Source organism: Periplaneta americana, chromosome 4, assembly GCF_040183065.1.
Source record: "Periplaneta americana isolate PAMFEO1 chromosome 4, P.americana_PAMFEO1_priV1, whole genome shotgun sequence".
Taxonomy (NCBI): domain Eukaryota; kingdom Metazoa; phylum Arthropoda; class Insecta; order Blattodea; family Blattidae; genus Periplaneta; species Periplaneta americana.
In genome coordinates this window covers 178,910,548-178,917,478 of record NC_091120.1, presented here as the reverse complement: position 1 = coordinate 178,917,478, position 6,931 = coordinate 178,910,548, and positions in this window count along the sequence as shown.

The window sequence follows — 6,931 nt, the reverse complement described above, 5'->3', positions numbered from 1 at the left end:
CGACGATAATAATATGTCGTTTCAATTTACTGGGAACCATAGCATTACTTAGATTTTCACCACACACAACACACTCGGGGATTGGGCATGTTTTGTCAACACACCATTTTAATTTCAATTAATTTTCGCGTCACACCTTTGATCTTGTGAAATCACACCAGAGTGCCGCGGCACACCGGTTGCGGAACACTGTACTGGACAGCCTGCTCGAGTTAAAGGCAATCGGTATGACTCAATTGAGGTATTAGTGCCCAGGCCATCATTCACTGGGATTTGAACCAATACGGCCATTCCTGTGTGTCTGGTGTACCAAGTCTTCCACCTGGAGACATTCGTCAGTATTATAATTCAGGTCGTTTTATAAGACAACACGGTGTTCCACACCCAATCGCTGTGGAAGAGAGACAAATCCACCCTTTCCTGCAGGGAATCCTTCCCTAGTACACAGTACGTGTAACTGGGAGCGCTGTACTGGGGCAACTGTGTGTGTTGAACAATATCGCCAGGCGCTGTATCTCTTCTACTTTATTTCTCAAGCGGGAAACAGAAGTTCTCAGCTGTACAACATAAATTCCAAAGAAAAACTCTGAATTCAATTACACTGCCTTCGCTGTTGGTCTAATTGATCCGCCACCGACTCCCAATTGGCGAGGACTTAATCCTGCGTGATCGTGTAGAGTGATGCATATCTTGCAGGGGTGGCGTGCTGCTCGGAATTGAATTGTTGCACGCGCAGCTGATAGAGGGACTCGTTTAAATGTGTAATTTATTCATGTTTCAAATGACTTTTTAAGCGCAGCGGGCTCCATAACGCATTTTATTTGCATATCGGTTTTACGTATTTTTAATTTTGCTTTGCCAGTTCTTTCTTCGAGCTGATTGTTTTAAAATGTTCTGTGTTCAGTACTCGAAACTAGGTATACTGACAGCTAGACCTCGGATTTTTAGGTTCGTTTAGCTTAAGCTGAAACATACTTTCTTTAATGCTTCTAGTTCTAGGCAATATCATCGCTCGAGAGTTTCTCGTATTGCATACATTTAGGGATTTGTACATAAAATTTTTGCAACCTATCCTATTCGAGCCTAAAAATCCAAGGTCTAGAATTACGTCTTTAAACTTTCCAACTAATTCCATTTTCTCTTCCTCATCAGTTTCAGCATCATTCCTCCCTCACCCACTTTTTCCAACACAGCTTTATTATTCTTTCTGACCACTGCACACGTTCCATTCTTCTCCATATCCACATTTCAAATGCTTCTATTCGCTTCTCTTCACTTCCTCGTAAGGTACATGTTTCTGAGCCATATAATGCCACACTCCACACAAAGCACTTCACTAGTCTCTTTCTTAGTTTTTTTCCAGAGGTCCGCAAAAGATGTCCCTTTTTCTATTAAAAACTTCCTCGATCATTTCTATCCTCCTTTTGACTTTCTGGCAGCAGCTCATGATCCTGCTTATATTACGCCCCAAGTATTTGAAGTTGTCCACTTGCTCTACTGCCTCACTTAGAATTCGCTAGTTTATCTTCTGTATTTTTCTTCCTATGACCATGGTCTTCGTCTTATTTGTATTTATCTTCATTCCATACTGCTCACAGCTGTCATTTAGCTCCAGTAGCGTATCCCTTAGTATCATCTTTTGCTAACAACTAAATATCATCAGCAAATGTTATGCACTTTATTGTTCTTCCTCCTACTATCATCCCTCCCATGTTCTGAAAACATTTTTTCGCTAAATCCTCCAAGTAGATGTTGAACAGGGATAAAGGACATCCTTGTTGTACTTCTTTCCCTATTTCATATTTTAAAATTTCTTTTCAGAACGAAAAGTTACATTTGTTCGGATCAAATTTCAGAATATTTAAAGAACAAAACTAAAATTCTTTCAATAATTTATTATCATAATACACTGGTCTCTTAAATTCACTGAGCATGTTGGGAATTCAATCAATGGCTTTCCCAAAATACGTTATGAAATGTTTCATATAAAACAATTATTATCTCGAAAGAGAAGAGAAAACGAAGACAATTTTATTAAACTATTTTTGTTTGAAATATCTCAAAGAATAAACCTCTGAAATTAATGACATTACTTACGGCTCGCTCTATATATTGACCAGATATTTTGTATTCGAGAGATAATGGAGAAAAAATGGGAGTATAAGGGTACAATGCATCAGTTATTCATAGCTTTCAAAAAGGCTTATGACTCGGTTAAGAGAGAAGTTTTATATGATATTCTTATTGAATTTGGTGTTCCCAAGAAACTAGTTCGATTAATTAAAATGTGTCTCAGTAAAACGTACAGCAGAGTTCGTATAGGTCAATTTCTGTCAGATGCGTTTCCAATTCACTGTGGGCTAAAGCAAGGAGATGCACTATCACCTTTACTTTTTAACTTCGCTCTAGAGTATGCCATTAGGAAAGTCCAGGATAACAGAGAGGGTTTGGAATTGAACGGGTTACATCAGCTTCTTGTCTATGCGGATGACGTGAATATGTTAGGAGAAAATCCACAAACGATTAGGGAAAACGCGGAAATTCTAGTTGAAGCAAGTAAAGCGATAGGTTTGGAAATAAATCCCGAAAAGACAAAGTATATGATTATGTCTCGTGACGAGAATATTGTACAAAATGGAAATATAAAAATTGGAAATTTATCTTTTGAAGAGGTGGAGAAGTTCAAATATCTTGGAGCAACAGTAACAAATATAAATGATACTCGGGAGGAAATTAAACGCAGAATAAATATGGGAAATGCCTGTTATTATTCGGTTGAGAAGCTTCTATCATCCAGTCTGCTGTCAAAAAATCTGAAAGTTAGAATTTATAAAACAGTTATATTACCAGTTGTTCTGTATGTTGTGAAACTTGGACTCTCACTCTGAGAGAGAAACAGAGATTAAGGCCCAATTGTATAAAACTCCCTGACTAAAGATCAACTTTGATCGAAGATCGAAAAGTAAACCGAGTTCAGACACTTCTTCTATTGTATAAAACTTTTCTCCGATCAAATTACCTTGGTTCAAATGCAATCTAAGTTCACGTGAAAAGGATTTGGCAACATCGCATAAACAGGTGAAATACGTAATGCGCGGACCATGTTATACAGGTTTGTTCAGTGTTGCCAATCTAGCGATTTTAACTCTTTTTCAACAACAATTTCTTTTAACTTTTATATTGCTTAAATAAGGATTTAGTGACCTTTTTAGCACCCCATAGTGACAACATTTAATCTTTCTTTGTTGATAATGAGAAATCTAGCGACTTTACAACTACTTTTTCGCGACTTTCCGTATTACACTCTGTTGGAGACACTGTTTTTTTTTTGCAATGTAAATGATGGCGGACAATAAGAAGAAGGTTGACTGTTCTCCAAGTTGTTATCATTTTATGGTGTTTGATACTGCTAAACATAATAAAGCTTTATAAAACGACAATTTTCGTTTAGTAATACAGTTAATTGAACATTTATGAATACACCTATCATACCCATTAATAATTAATGGTTGTTATAAACATAATATAATTATAGGTTATGTTATTTGATACTGCTGAACACGATAGAGCCTTAAAAAATATAAGAATGTTTGTATATTAAGGCAAGAAATTGAAAGAAATATATATAAATGTACCTAACATAATCTATTAATATTAATAATAATGGATATTTTATTTGCACAATCTGTCACTCGTATATTTCAAACAGAAAAGAAATAACTGAACTTGGATCATCTAACTTAATCGGAGAAATTTCTTCAGTCAAAGTTGACTTTAGTTTGAGACAAATTAATCTCAGATTAGACTTTATACAACACAAAATTCCAAGTTCAGCTGAAACAAGGATCAATTTAACCTCTGATCTAAGATTAAATGGTTTATACAATCGGGCCTGCGGGTGTTTGAGAATAAGGTTCTTAGGAAAATATTTGGGGCTAAGAGGGATGAAGTTACAGGAGAATGGAGAAAGTTATACAACGCAGAGCTGCACGCATTGTATACTTCACCTGACATAATTAGGAACATAAAATCCAGACGTTTGAGATGGGCAGGACATGTAGCACGTATGGGCGAATCCAGAAATGCATATAGAGTGTTAGTTGGGAGGCCGGAGGGAAAAAGACCTTTGGGGAGGCCGAGACGTAGATGGGACGATAATATTAAAATGGATTTGAGGGAGGTGGGATATAATGATAGCGAATGGATTAATCTTGCTCAGGATAGGGACCAATGGCGGGCTTATGTGAGGGCGGCAATGAACCTCCGGGTTCCTTAAAAGCCAGTAAGTAAGTATAATATAAATATGTGAATTGACTGCCCCTGAGGAAAATTATGCAGGCGTGTATGATTATAGTAAAATTGAAGTACGAAACGACTTATCGACTTCGAATAGTACGCCAACTCAATTTCCCTCGTTAAAGAATGTTTAATTCCATTCGTATTTAGCTGATTTTGTAACATAATTTATTATATGTACCTACATTTTTAAAATTCTAATGTCTAATATTTTGTTAGTAATTTTTATAGCAATCTATTATATTTAATTTTATATTTATGGCGCTGTTCGTAATTTTGATTTTATTATTAATCCAATATTCTCGAGTTCATTTTTTCTACTCCATTATACAGTACTACTCCGCAAACAAAACAACGTCAGCAAGGATGCAAGACACTCGAGTAAGGGAATATAAAGAAATGCAATACAAGTGAAGGAAAGCTATGTTCTATGCTTTCCACTTATTACATTACCTGTAACGATGTATCTTCGCAGAAATGGTTGTATTGAATTTCTTCTCCGCAGGAAGGAGAGAGGAGACGTTTTTGCGTTCCTTTTTTTAATGATGAACAACTCGCATGCCTGACTTCCTAACCTGCATCATTATCCCTTGGGGTTTATCCGTCTTCCGATCGCCGCTAGATTTCAAAGCGTTGCCTTCTTAGAAGGAAGTTTTTCATGTCCAAAAATATATTTCCAAGTCTTATCCTGGCGACTGAGAAAACAAGATAATGCTACTTCAACACTCGAAATAGACATTCTACAAAACTGTGTTCCTACCATGAAAGAAAGCAGCGAATTTATTTATTTTCTATAACTGCGTTACGTTTACAGTGACTCTTTTGTCAAAATTGTTACTTCCTTATTTTAAGAAGTATAAGAGAAATCGTCGTGATGTTGCAAAGACGATTTTAAGATTAGGTGGAAATAAATCCGAATATCTTGAACTCATATGTATGTAAAAATAGCTATAAATACAAGTAATTGACTCCAGATTAAAACATTATTATTATTATTATTATTATTATTATTATTATTATTATTATTATTATTATTATTATTATTTTTAATACACAAATATTCTCTGTATATAAAAAAACTATTCCCCGAAATTAAATATATGAGTTTAACATTAAAATTTTACAATTTGAACAATATGTAGAGTATATAAAACTAAACACAAATACAATTATTTACATACGGAATACTAAATAAATTTTACAGACGAGTGGGGATAAAAAGAGAAACCAAGAGTCAGGAAGTGATAGGGAAGAAAGTAGTGAAATGATTAAGGGTGCGAGTGTGAGTGGAAATCTAGGATGTGGAAGTGAAAGCGTGGGGGGGGAATAAAAGAGGAATAGAAGAAGAAGAAGGAAATAGAAAGAAAGACAGAGATAGAAATAAAGCAGAGACAAGCAGTAAAGAAAGGTCAGAACCTGCGACAGCTGAGGATATAGCAATGTTATTAGATACGATTAAAAAATGTGGGGATATGATCAAAAATTGCTAGTAAAGGGTAATTGTAATTGTAAATGATAGAGAAGTATAGGGAAGCGAGAAAGTGTATAAGCTGATGTGTAGAGAGAAATATAAGATTTATAGGAAGTGAGAGCATTGTGAAAGGTTTAGGTGTAAGTGGAATAGAGAGAAAGTTGAAAGTGAGCGCAAATATGAATGAGTGAAAAGTGAAAAAGGGTTAAAAGAAATGAACAAGTGACAGCATAAAATTAGTACTGACATTTGAACGTTGGAACAGTAAATGAATATATGAGACAGATAGGAGAAAAGGTCAAAGAACAAGTAAGGCAAATAATTCAATATGATCATTTATAGAGAATAAGTGAAATTGAAATCTTAGTGAATAGTAGTTAGAGGAAAAAGGGGGGTTTGAAAGGCATATATAAATTTAGATATATTACGATTAATGATCAAATAGAGAATAGCAAACGAAATGTAGGAGAAATACTGAAAGGGAGATTGAACAAGTAATAATAAAAAAAAGTACATAGTTTAATTGGTAGAAGTTGTGTAGACATGTACTGCAAATATGTGTTAATGTAAGTGTTAATGGTGGCACCGGATACAGAAATGTGAGGTACACCATTACATGTAAAGAAGTGCTGTAACCAAATATATCAAATATCAAATATCAAATAAATTTTACAAGAGAAAGAGTTCGTCCAAAGGGCTGAACTCGGGAAGAGTACCCAAAACGCTCATTGCATTTCCGCGTTGAATTGCAATACTTGAACGTTGACGCAAATAAGTAGTGCAACGGCGATCACCAGTAATGGAGATCAAAATTTGGCCGATTTGAGATACCAAAATTAGCGTCATGACTCCAAGGACCGAAGGTCTCCACAGCAAAGGGGACAAAGATATAATTGTTTAATAGATGAGCATATTTATTGACTTCTTTCTTCACGGCTAATTCAGCAGCAGATGCTGCGCGTCTGGAGGTATTCGGCAAGTGAGATGGAGCTAGAGTGTCAACGCAAGTGGAGTCCCAAATTAAAGATTTGTCCTCTAGACCATGGAATTAATTATTATTATTATTATTATTATTATTATTATTATTATTATCATCATCATCATCATCATCATCACCACAAATCCAGATTAACGCTAGAACATCACATTTAAGAAATCGTCAAT